This window comes from Pezoporus wallicus, unplaced genomic scaffold, assembly GCF_028554395.1.
Source record: "Pezoporus wallicus isolate ANWC-B61680 ecotype Strahan unplaced genomic scaffold, APGP_CSIRO_Pwel_v1 contig_6217, whole genome shotgun sequence".
NCBI classification, from domain to species: Eukaryota; Metazoa; Chordata; class Aves; order Psittaciformes; family Psittacidae; genus Pezoporus; species Pezoporus wallicus.
Window position 1 is genome coordinate 391250 of NW_026637336.1, and position 13920 is coordinate 405169.

The following is a 13920-nucleotide window of genomic DNA, read 5'->3' on the forward strand; positions in this document are numbered from 1 at the left end:
TACACCAGGCCTCTCCCCAGCTGAGTAGCAGCAGGAGAGCCAGGTCTGGCAGAGCTCTGGTGTGTCTTGAGTATCTCTGCATGGAGACCAGAGCCAGCTCTAATGGGTTTAAATGTCTCCCTGACGTATCTGTGACCAGGACACTTTTGCAGGACAGAATCTGTACGTAACAGCCTCCTATCTTCTAATAAATAATTCTCTCTAAAACGGAATACCTCTCGTCTGGACTCTGATTTTTATCCCTGCAGGTATTTAATGGCTCTGCACTCCACCACTGATGCACTACACCATTGCTTAGCTTTCACTGGGATATAGACCCTTCTGTATTAGCATTACCCTTATCCTATGTCTTCCTGAATCAGAGAGGGACAACTTGAGTGATCAAGCCAAGACCACCACAGATGGACCCTTCAGTTTACTGTAGTCTCAACATGGTCCATGGAGGACACAAAACGTGTTATGTTTTACCAGCTCAGCAAATTGCTGCTCTAAATATTGGAGCTCAGTTTCCTACGCAGTTTAAGACAAAGACACCATGGTTTTGTCTGACTTTGGCTCTGCAAAGATGACATAAAGGAATACCAGAAAGCCTATTTTTTTTTACAAGGGCACGTAGTGACAGGACAGGGGGAGGAATGGCTTTAATCTGACAGAGGGGAGATTTAGATTAGATGTTAGGAAGTAATTCTTTACTGTGGTGAGGCATTGGCACAGGGTGCCCAGAGAAGCTGTGGCTGCCCCATCCCTGGCAGTGTTCAAGGCCAGGTTGGACACAGGGGCTTGGAGCAAGCTGCTCTAGTGGAAGGTGTCCCTGCCCGTGGCAGGGGGGATGGAACTGGATCAGCTTTAAGGTCCCTTCCAACCCAAACCAGTCTGGGATTCTGTTTGAGATAAATCTATTTCTTAGAGAAAAGCCTTACCATGCAATTTACCCTGAACAGCACCAGCTTTTTGCCTTTTTTTCATCTCTTTTTTGGGGGACATGTTCTCAGCAACTTAGAATTCTAAATTCACACGTTAAGAAACTAGCTTCTCTAGCATGAGTGAGCAGAACTGTGGGCCCTGCCCACTCCTTTGAGCCTGGCATCAAGGCTCATGCCTTGCGGAGAGCAGGCTCAGGACCCAAGCTGGGTTTGCTGGTGCCTGATGGCTCTTATTGCTGATCGGCTCTGGTGGCAGAGCTTCCCCTGCTTTGGGAACATGCCATGGCAGTTCGGGGGCACTCAATCACTGTGCCCTTCTGCAGCTCCTCTCATGGGAAAGCTGAAATATTAAAGAAAACCCATTTTTGAAACACATTTTACATTAATCAGATAAATTGAAGGAATAAATTATTCCACCTCATCAGGAACTGGAAGACAGTTTATAGGTCTCCTTTCAAAGATCATTATTAATGATTTGCAAGTTGAGATTCTTAAATACCACCTATGGAAAATTACTTTCAAGCACCCATAGTCCTAATTTTTTCCCCACATATGATTGGCATTTCTCACCTAAATTCAACGACTGGAAGGGTAGGATGAAAGCTTTCATCTCCCCTGGGTTTCTCAGCATCACACATTGTCTGTCACACTCCTTTTCTCAGTTGCCTCCTTGCTGAGGACAGGGTCACAGGTCCAGCCTCCACTAAGAGCCATCACATTTGTACACGGAGGAAGAGTTGTCTCTGTCCTGGTGGTTGCAGTGCACAGAGCTGGTTGATGTGGTGAGATGCTGATCTGAGCTGTCAGTGGCATCAGCTCTACAAGCAAAACCTCAAGCAGACACATCAGAGAAAGGGAAGGTTATCAGACACCCTCTCAAGGAGAACAGGGAAAAATAAAAGGTAGAAAAGAGATTACATGAATTAGTGTTGTATTTAGAAACCCTCCAAAGAATATTTGCAGCATCCCCAGTGCTGCGCACGCATGTGCTCCAGGGAAGGGGTAATGGGAATGAAATGTCAGAAGGAAAATGACTCCTGCTCACGGGTATTTCTGGCTTCTGGCAGTGGCTTCACTGCATGTTCATCTCAGTCACTGTTCAGCTCTACCAAAGACAGTTTAGAACAACGAAGTAAAAATTTCACTTTGGTTATGATGGAAAGGACAAAGCCACTTCAGGGAGGTAAAGGAGGGGATGGAGCTTAGGGATCAGAGTGGGATGCATTCCCCACGAGATGCAACCAAACCACTGCCACTCATTGAGTTTAGCGGGACTCAGCTCACACCCTGACCCATGACCAGTACAGCAAAATACCATGGCACAGTTCAGACCCCTCTGTTATGGATGTCTCAGGGCTTGATCCTAACCTTGGCTGCACAATACACCTCAGACTGCGGTAAGTCTGGAGTCCCATGCTGATTTGAAGTACCTTTATCCAGACCTGTTGCTGAAGGATCTCAGATATTACCTCATGCGTAAGTACGTCACAGTGTTAATCTATGAAATATTTTTAGATAACAAAATTAAGCGGTTCAAAAACTTGATTAATCCCATTTCCTTCCCAAATGGTTCCCTTCAAAAGGTACCTGAAATAGTTTTACTTTCCCCCATTGTCTCTCTAATGCACTGATGAACTTTTCCGTCTGAGCCTCTCCTTATTTTAATTGTCTGCTCATCCAAGCATCCCTTCTGATAATTGAGTTAATAACACAGAATGAGCTTCAAAAATTAAACTTCTCTTCTTGTTAAGGAAAAGCAGAACTTTTGTTGTTGTTTAAAGGGGGTGGGTTTTTAACGTTCTTCGTTTAAAAGAACAATTACTGCTTTTGGAAGTAGTGGCAACATTTGGGAATAAGCCTGGTGAAAAGATTGCTTTGCATTAAATAATACACAGGTTTTGCATTAGGTAATATAATGAGGTTTTCTAGGGAGTTTCAATCAGAGGATTTTATGATCACTTAATCAGGATAGACTGAGCAAAACAGAAAAAGCAAAGGAAATCAGAAACCAGTCAGGAATACGGATGCTGCTCTTACCAGCTAGTGTCCTCTTCTGCTTGGATGATCTTGAAGGCTCAACCTATGAACACATCTCCAGTCTCACCTTCTTGGTCACCAGTGCTTGGTCCCATTGTGTCCTTTACTGTAAACTTAATCAACATTCAAGATGCACACTGTGGAGCCCAGGCAGGCTCCAGCTTCCCATGGCAGGTCCATAGCATCCCTGCTGTCATGCAAAGCGAGCACCTCATCAGTGTTCCCCCACCAGAGGTCACTTGCTGAGGGTCCTTCCCCCCCTCAGTGCAGCCTCTCATAACATGCACCGTGCAGGGGACTGCACCCTACCCAGTTACACATCTGGCTCCAGGAGAGCTTTGGCTCACCTCTCTCATCAGGCCTTGGCACATATCTCTGCGGCATGTTACTGAGCCAGCTCTAAATCATTTTCATCTTCAATGGAGACAAAGGCAGAATTCTTCCATCGTGCTCCACATCAGACAGACAGCAGCCCACTCAGAGCTTAAATTCTGCCAAGGGGGAAAATGTCTTCACACACAAGCACAATGAAGTGATTTACACACACACACACACACACACACACATACATGAAAGATACACACGCTCACACACACACATATCTAAATACATACATATATACATTTTATGTATATATAAAATAGAGAGAGATAGATGATAGATAGATAGATAGATAGATAGATAGATAGATAGATAGATAGATAGATAGATAGATAGATAGATAGATGTATATATAGCAGATTGTGTTTATCATGCAAGAGCTCCCTGGCAAACAGCTTGAACTGATGAGAATGGGGTTGGCACCAGCAAGCTCCAGGAGCACCTCATGGTGTGAAGCAGGCTTAAAGCACACAGCAATCCACCTTGCCAAGGCAGTAAGCTGGAAAATGTTTAGGAGATGAAAACCCTGCTAGCTTTGTTCATGCAAGCACTTTCACAAGCCTCACTTTCCGCTTGGCACTGGCTTGTGCAGTGAGCAGGAAGGGACTGATGCTTTGCTAGAAGTCTTCTACTTCTTGATCAAAGTCCACAGTGGGAAAGCCTTTGATCGGTCACAGTGAAGCCCAACAGTGAAGAATTGCTCAGCAATGGCGTGAAAGAAGAAAGCAGACTCCAGTCCCTTGGCCAACACAGCAACGGGGAGGGAAAGCAGCTGCTAAACCTTCACCAAAATCTGCACAAAGATCTTAAGCCTCTGAAAACTGCCATGGAAATGCAGAAGGGCTTAAGCAGTTGACACAGATTACAGAGCTGGATGGAGCTTGCAAAGCAAAATGAGACAAGAGAGGGGGAAAAGGTTAATCGCCAGCAGGGTTAAAGGAAATTAAAAGTGTGTGTGCCAGAAAGTGCTGGGAAGAGAGAGTAGGCTTAGGAATAACCGCTGAGTGGGATGGCATTAATGATGACTCAAAAGTGGCGAAGAAGTTACTGAAAGTTGGGCTGCCTACAGATCCAGGCATTTGCCTTAACACCAAAAGTCTTCATTAAATGCTAATAAAACTTCCAGCCATCTGGTTCTAAACCACTGAAGCTGATCCCTGCTCTGATTGCCCAGAGCACAGGGTAAGTCACCTCCTCGGCCCCCTGCAAAACGGGTCCTAGAGGAGCAATCACTGTACTTACAGAAAGCTCAACCAAAATGAATGAGCTCATCAAGCCCCAGTGTATTGCATCCTGGAACAAACAGGCAAAGGGCCAGCGGCTGAGCAGAAATGGCTTTAACCAGTTTTATTTGTCATCTGAACCTTGGGATAAAGCCATGTTATTGCTCTATAACCAGAAGGAAAACACCGATTTGTAAGCTGAATGGTTTCTGTTAGTTCGCACATGCAATGGGCAACAGTGCTCTGACAAATACTTCTTCTGTGTCCAAGTAGACTTCAGGCTATCCCTGTGAATTTATCAGTAGAATCAACTAAGAGTTTAGCAGCAAACATGTGCATTCCCCTGCCCCATAAATACTCTGAGAACAAAAGCATCCTAATCCAAATTGTTCAGGTATTACCTGCCCTTCTTAGAAGTGAATGCTGCGCTTATAAAGTGATGGTTGCCTAAAAGTGCATGAAAAAGTTAACATGAGAAAAAAGCAGAAGGAAGACATTGTAAGCATGAAAAACAATTGCACCTAAATTACTTTAAAAGCCCTTTTTGCTATTAAAAACAAAACACACAAACTGCTATGTGGAACACTCGAAATGCAGATGACGGCAAGTCATCTGGACCACAGGGCCCTGCCTTGCGGCATTGCATGTGCTGAGAGAGGATGAGGAAGATAAAGAGACAAGAAGTTTGCCCTTTTTGTTGGAAAATCAGATACAGAACTGGCATTTTCTCCCTGCTGTATAATAATGCATCACAGGGATAAATGAGACTGGAAGTCAACTTGACCGTGCACATCTTGGGAGCACAATGCTTTGGCCATGGGTCTGACGGCCACAGTCAAGTCTGGTCCAGCTGGCTGTAATAGGGGTTTATTGGGCTCAGCATACCTGGAATTACATCTAACTCTGCTCAGAGATTTTGTCTTTTGCCTGCATAAAACTATTCATAAAACTACTGCACGTAGTGCAAACACCACATTATACTGTCCCCAGCTCTTTCACTGGGAACCAGCCAGTGACTTGAAGATGGAAAATGCCTGTGTTGTTCCTCACATGTTTTAATGTTTGGGGGTAACCTTTACAATAATTTATGTATACAGCACCAGCAGACAAAGAGGATGGTAGAGTGAAATTCCCTGCAAGAACCCAGCCTCAATGGCTGAGCACTTATTTGAACAGGACCTTGATTTGTTCTGATGAAGGCAGCTGTCAAACCACTCGGGGAGCCATGCTTTGTAAGTAACCATGATATTTAAACCTCCCGACCTTTAAGCCAGATCTTACACTTTTTAAAAGGGCAGCCTTCCTGAAATAAATGACTCTGAAACCTCTTAGGTTTGGTGTTTTAAAAAATCCATAATGGGCAGACATCACATTATCTTACTATGGGAAGATTAATCCCTAATATCTGGCAATTGATTTGCAAACTACGTTTATTTATGACGTGTTTGTACAGCACCATGCATACCCTTATCTATTATCCAGACCCGAAGGAGTCACTTAGTGCAAATAAATCAATGCAATTCATCGATTAGATTACAGAAATACTCTTGGAACTTGGACAAGTGAAACTTTCTGTAGTCATTCTCAGGTATCTCATTTATGGGGTGGAAGCTGGCAAATTATAGTCTAAAGAAAGCCAAAGAGGCTGTTGAGCTCAACATGGACCCTGCTGCTGGGTTCCTGCGGCTGTCTGTGCTTTCCTGCACGATACAAGACTTCCCTTCCCTCCGGCATGTCAACTGCACCACACAGCTTGGTGCCACCAACAAGCTTGCTGAGGGTGCACTTGCTCCATGTCACTGACAAAAGACATTGATCAGGGTCAGTCCCAACACTGACCCCTGAGGAACATTGAGCCACTGACCACAACTCTTTGGTGTGACCATCCAGCCAGTTCCTTGATGGGCTGCCTGAGGGGTCCATCCATCAAATCCACACCTCTAAGAAAGCACCCACAAAGTCTATCACTCTTTTCCTTCACCCCCTTAGTTTTAAGCTTCCCTTGTCATCAGGGCTGTGCAAACCCTCGCCAAGATGTTGCAGTTATCCTGGAATCCTCTTGGGAAGTGCTTTGGGCAGCCTCTGCAGTCAGGCAGCAGCACCAAAAGACACAGCAGCACTAAAGCAAGCCAATAAACCATACGTGCATGGAGATATCAGCTCACGAGCATCTCAAGTTGAACATCCCAAATTAACCGACACTCTTGAGTGAATCTTTCTGTCTCTGTTCCTTATCTATAAAATGATAATGTTTCTCTCCTGCCTTTCTGGGCTTCAGAGAGACTAATTAATAGCATGTGAAACAAACAGACACGACTGCAGTAATGACAGTCACGGATAAAACCCAAGTGGAAACAGCATTTCATCTTCAGAGCAAGGCTGAGCAGTATGCAGTAAACAAGGGCTGGGGCCACATACTGCATGACGGGAAGAAAACAGATCTTTGAATTGCTGCCCACTGATTTGCATCAGGCAGTCTGCTCCGCAACAGAGCCAGGGCCCTATGGAATAAACAGCACTGGATCATATAATGAGCCATCGCTGCAAGCTTAGGAAAGGGGCTGCATTTCAGGATAAGAGTTTTCCTGCTCCTCACACTCTTGACAGTTTGAACACTGTCATATAAACTTGTCTGTTAGCTTATATAATTTAATAGAAGTTTAATAAAGTTTATGAAGCTTATCTCTACTATCGCAGCTCCGTGCGGGACCGAGCCCTTTGAAAGTGCATTTGTTAAATGTGCAGTGGTTCAAATTATCCTGACAAAGGCAAAACAAAGATCTTGCATAATTCACTGCATCTGGCAAAGATAAGATTTTACATGTCATAACAACACGTATCAAAAGAATTATGTAAAACTCACCCATAATTTAACATGTCACTGGAATTGCTCTGTAATTAGGGCAAGGCCTTGAAAAGGTTCCCTGTGGAAGCTGAAACCTCTGTGACAGAGACTCAGTTCTAGAGGTAAAATATAAGAGTAAGAAACTGTATTGGTGGGGTATTTGGGGAAATTGTATTCCATTGTGTGGTGGAATCTGAAGTGCCAATAGCATTAATGCAGCCTCTGTGCCTAGCACCACTGGCTGAGCTGGAGGTGACCTCCACACTGCAGAGATGCTTTTGCTATCTACCTGGCCATGACCTATATAGTGTGGCTTCTTTTATAGGCAGAGAGCTCTCAAGTTTGGGCACTGCAGTAACACTACATCTTGTCTTTAAGCTGAAAGACAAGCTTTGGATGCCCTGCAATTCCCCAGGACATCGTGGTCCTTCCAGCCTGTCTCCCATGCCAGGCCAATGTGATGGGTCATGCTGGGGGTGGGAGAGAGACTATGTGCTGTGGAACTTTGTGGGACCTAGAAATGTCTTATCCTTCATTAACTTGTGTTCAGCAGAGTTTTGCAGGAATTGAAGAGAAGAAATGAAAAGCGGATGGCAGGGAACAAATAAGTGCCATCTAACATCAAAGAAAGGAGAGTTATTATCTAGACCTGTCAAGTCTCCACCGTACCCAAAGGGAGAGAGCAGACGTGACCTACTTGCAGAATTAAGAATTTACCAGGAAACAGGTTTTAGGATTCAGGAGACAACTCTCTGAACCAAAGTTCTGTTGTGAAAACCCAGCGCTGGCTTACAACCAGGCTTGAAATGCTGCTTTGCTATTTGAGCCGAACACGCTCTCCTCCTGCCCTGACTTCTGGCATCTCTCTGCTTGCCCTCAGTCACTTCACAGTGTCTTGCAGATGATGCTGAGCTACAGCAAAAGGTTCTTGCACAAGCAGGGGCTCTGGCCCCAGAACAGCAGCTCACACGTGGCTCAGTGCAGTGCAGTCCGCACCACACCACACCTGCAAAACCCAACCTCCCTGCAACTCCTGCAGAAAAAGCAAGCTTGAAGCAGGAGAAAGGAAGAACAGGAGCATGTTTCACTGTGGAGGCACGTTGTGACTAATCAGAAGTGACGAAGGACTGCCCAGAGAGAGAAAATACTGCCCCAGTGATGCTGAGAAGGGGCACCCTGGGTACCAAAGAAGCTTTGGAAAGGTTGCTAAGGCACAGTGCATGGAGGGAGGGAGGATGTTTAGCTGATCCATCTGGCCACCCACTTTTGTGTTCTAGTAACTAAAGGGACACCAGGTTTTGAGTTCTCCAAATTCGAATCCCTCTGCTTCAGCTGTCAGGTTAACTTAACCTGAAGGTTGTGCCCCAGTGTTGGGAGTGGAAAAGAAAGGAGAGAAAAGGTTGCGTTTAAAGAACTGGAAGTCTAGAGATGTCAAGTGTCTGTCTCAGACCTCAACAGCTGTAACATCAGGGCTCTGCTCTCAGATGCAGATGTTAGAAACATCTGTGCATCACAGGCTGCCCAGAATCCTGAGCAGGGGAAATTTCCAGCTATTGCTCAGCTTCCCAAAGCTTGCCAAGACCAGGAGCCAAACACACCAGCCTGATGACAACCTGCTAAGCTTGATTTCTGGCTGTTGCCGGTCCTGCTGTGTTCACTGCTCTCCTGCAGGCTCATCACATTTCCTGCATCTCCCTCCTTCCCTCCCCAAACCTATGGCACTGGATAAAAGGAAAACATGAAAACCAGAAGCACTAAAACAGCAGCTAAAATTCCAGCTCCCGAGACAGAGGAGAAAAGCTGAATTCAGCAGTAGTAAATGCATCACAAAACCCCAATAGAGCCTCATTTTCTTACTTGTAAGCTCCCGACTTTTAAGCTTATTTGGCTGACCTCATGGTTGGGGATTTATAAACCTAAGTATATTAGCATTTTGACTTACGCTAACAGATCACCAAGTTCATTGCACCACTGTGTTTGGCCATCCGTTAACCACAGGCATCATGGGCATCATAATTAAAACTAAACAAAGGCCCATTACAAGCCCCAGAGCTCATGGCTGGGCAGAACTGAGCTCCATGCTAAAAGATGCAGGGATGAGAGAGGAGGGGAAAAGGACTTATTCATGTTCTTGTGAATATTTATGGAAAAGTAGGAGGTAAGCCCAATGGAAAACAATAGAGTGTTTCTCCATCAGCTTCAGCAACCTTTGCAGCTATGGGATTCCCTGGGGATTCACCCTCCTGCAGGTCTGCAAGGCTATGAAACAGCATCCGTCCAGGTAGCACTGCCTCCTTCTTCCCTGGGGCACCAAATAAAAGCCTCTCCCACACCTTTGCTACCACCTCTGGAGAGTGCTTACAGCCAGATGTCACCAGCCACGGCCTGGAGACACTGAGGGAGGAGATTTGCTGTGTTTCATGTTGAACTGCTGAAGTCTCTCTTTCCTTTGTTCCAGTGCTGGAGCTCAAGGCGCGATGCGTGCGGCGGAGGACCAGGCTGGTGAGTCAGCGCTTGGAGCACGGGGATGGCGGTTTCCCCAGCAACGGGAGATGGGGGAAGAAGGAGGAGGAAGAAAAAAAAACCCTTTGGAAGAGCTTTTTCCCTGTAAACAGGTTCTCACTCTTGTTCTTCTCAGCAGCCTGCATGCAAACCTGTACACACATACACACACTCCTGCCACTATGTAAGAAAGGTTTGATTTGCTTATCTGTCTGTGGCTTTGCTGAAGTTTTATACTATGTTTGAAGGTGAAATACAAAGCAGGAATTGGCCTGATCAAAAGCGAGCAATCTGAGACCTCCATGTGTGTCTTTTAAGCAGGGAAAGTGAGAGATGCTGCAATCATTTTTAAATCAAAGGGTAATTACTAGCAACCCTTATAAACATATCCATGACACTATAAAGCTGGATTTCATCACAGGTCCTGACTCTGGGCTGTAGCAGAGTGGTGAGCTATACAAAAGGCAGCAAGGAGAAACATAAGTAGAATTACCAGGTGTCTAGTGAATTTTGTATTTGGGGAACATCCCTCTCCAGCCTCAAGGGATTAGCAACCTGTCTCTGTTTCAGACGGCTTAGGAATGTTGGTAGAAATTGCCTTGTTTTCGTCCTTCTGCTCTTCTCTCCTGCCTCAGGAGGAAAACTGCATCTGAAACTCCTTTCTGTCTGCATTAGAATCGACATCCCTCGGTTATCCTCGCCGCATCTAAAAATAGCACAGGGAAATCCGCCTGAGATCAAAGTGGTTCATTTACAAAGCGCTGCGTGAGGACAGAGCTCCGCGATTCTCATTCCCATCACATCCGCACTAGTCGGATGGCAGGAATTGCACCAGCGCTTTGAAAACACGGGGATGGCTCCCTGCCTCCCCACCAGCTCCGAGGGAAAACAAGTGGGAGGAAAATGGTTCACTCGGTGCATGGGGACAAGGAGAAATGGGGTTTGTCTGAGCGTGTTGCAGATGATGCTCCCCTCCGGGAAGCCCTCTGCAAGGTGGAACAGGAGGGAAAAGAGCAGGGAAAAAAGGTAAAGCCTCAGCACCTCCATAAAGGAGCATCCTGCTACCTCGAATGCGTCAAAGGAGCCAAGATCATCGAGTGCATGAAACTAGAAACAACGGGTGAGCCCGCTCCTCCTCCAGCGGCCAGCCTGCAGGACCCGTCCATGCTGCAGGAGGATGCTGCAAAGCTTTCCTCTGAGATCCTCATGCAAACCCCCACTCTGAAGGCTTAATTATGTTTGCTGATTAACTGAGCAACACATAAGCAAAGGAGTTGCAGTACTGTGGCTTTGTCATAGCTAACCCTGTGCTTTCGAATGCAAATCTCAGGATGATTTTGCAGTTTACCCAATAGATCCTGATACGGGTATATGCTCCAGGAAAAATCCTGCTTCTTCTTTCTTTTACATAAAAAGGTTTATTATCAATACAGTTCTGCAGGAAAAAAGTATGAATATAATGAAGTCAGCCACTTTAAGAGGCTCAGAAAGTAGAAGATGAAGTAGAAGCGCTGTTGTTCCTTCTCCCATAAGGAAAGGGATCCTTTTTAGCCAGTTTCATGATTTCTGAACACTCAGGGGTGCTCCAGGCATCTTGGCAAAACAGTGGATTTCAGGGAGCTGGATTGGACATGCACCAAGTAAAGACAGACATTCTTTGTCATTAATGATTTATATGGTCCATATTGACCTTCGACTGTCAAATCTAATTATTGGCATAATAAAATAACTCATCATAAAGCTGAAATATAAAATTGCCTGAAGTTTTCCACTTTTGCAAACAACATCTTTCAGCTGGGCAAAATATTCAGCCAACAGTTTGGTTTTCAACTGTAGCCCCTTTCTTCTTTGCCTTGTGATTTATGTCCTGAAACTCCATAAAGATAAGAAGTCACTTCCCAGTTACTTTAATACAGTACAGCCAAAAAGTATCCTTGCAAATCCTTCAGATAGCGATCCTGATGTTTGCCGAGTCCAGGAAGCTGCTGTGCCCGTTGCACAGCTCCTGGGATGGACAGCCTGAACCCACCAAGGGCTTCAAGATGCCCAAGCAAGCACCTCTCAGACACATCCATTGATCCAGGTGTCTCTCCCGTGTTCCCATCTGCATGCTCTCCCCTACCTAACGTCCCCATAACTGAGTTTTATTGATGGTGTTTGAACATCTCAAATGCCCTTTCATGAGGAGTGGAAAGACAAATATTCACAAGAGGTTTTTTGCAGGATTCACTCAAGTGGTTGCAAATCCCTGCTCCCTAAGACACACATACTCAAAACCCCCAAAATATATGTGTGTGTATATATATATATATACACACACATACTTCAGCATAAAAAACATCCCCATCCCTGTTTTCATTTCCTTTCAGATGCTTGAGGGGCACAGTACTTGTGAGGAAACCGCTATTCATCAGAACATTGCAGTGCAATGGCAAGTCCATCACGATGCCCAGCACCCAGAGCAGCATCTTCAGAGATATTAACCTACATTACTATTTACACACCAGAACCTCATCACAAAGAAATAAATCCTTTCTCTCTGATAATGACAGACCAGGTCACAGGTCTCAGCTGCTGATAGCAAATGCTAATGCTTCCCTGTCAAAAGCCACAGCAAAGGCATTTGGGGGTAAAAATAACAGGACATAGAGGAAGGAACACCCCGAGCCGGCCAGCGGGCTCTGGTGCAGTTCAGCATTTCCAGCTCCTGGCAGCATATGGGAACTCCTTCAGCCTTCCTAGAGCTGCAGAGATGAAAGATTTGGCAGAGACCTCCCTGCCTGCAGCCCTGTTTCTGCTTCAGAACATAGGACTAAGAGAGTTCGCTGTCTCCTCACGATCCCTGGGGCAGGCGTCGGTTGGAGGCTGAATGCAAACCTGCCATAGTGCAGTCATTCACTTGTTCTGTGTGTTGGTTTGTCAAGGGGAGTCTGGACAGGAATGAGTGAGACCCTGTGCTTAAAGGCTGGGATGTGGACAGGTTGAGTCCCCAGTGAGGAAAGCTTCACAGCTCAGGAAATACGACAGGCATCCAGCTCCCCCCCACCCCAAACTCACTCTCCCATTGCCTTTTAATAGTTTAACACACACATATGGATTTATTACTTACTCATCTGGGATATCTGCAACATCCTAGTTAGGAAACCCTTTTAAGGAACCCTTTTCTTCTATATGATTTTCATGGCAATGAGGCAGACAGTCCACCTAATTGAATGAACATGGGAAGCTTATTTTCAGACAGCCTAAGCTGGTATTGGTTTGCAATTAGAACACCAGTGGGAAGGACTGGTGACAGTGTCATTCCTTAAGAGGTCTGAAGGAAGTTTAAGCATTCTTTTCCAGCTCCTTCTCTATTAGCACTGCAAATGCCACACGCTTTCAGACCTTTGACAGTGAGATCTTAGCTCGTCCCAGAGCAGAGCTTAGGTGCGCCGGTGGCAAACTGCATCTCAATTGCAAAGAGCCTGTGCAAACAAGCTGTAATTGAGAATGTCAGAGACTCCCAACTGACTTAAATGAAACCATCATCAGACCAGAAACCTGGCATGTCCCCCATCTGCTGTAAGAAACTGCCAGTATGGCCTTAGGATTGCATCTTCCCCATGAACCTCCATCGCAAGGTCACTCATGCACCAGGAGGCCTGAAACTCTGTTAGGCATTAGGAAGGGGGGCACAGAAGGGATGCTCTGCTCCATGGGACATGCACCTGCTCATGTAGACATGGTTATCCCACATACTAGGTGAGTTCTGACTTCTCTTATCCTACATATGGATGGATATGGGGCCCGGCATGTTTGCCATGTGGCTGTAGAGGAAACACAAGCTAGTTGAGGCAGAGCCCTTTTAGAAATGCAGGAGTTTTACACCAACACACCAGCAGGTAGGAGAATGCTCTAAGGTACTGTTCCCACATTCTTATTTCTTGCTAAAAATCATTAAGCTGCCTCTCATAAATAAGATACTAAAGTCTTGGGAAAAATCAATGCTAATAAGAATTAAGCTATATTA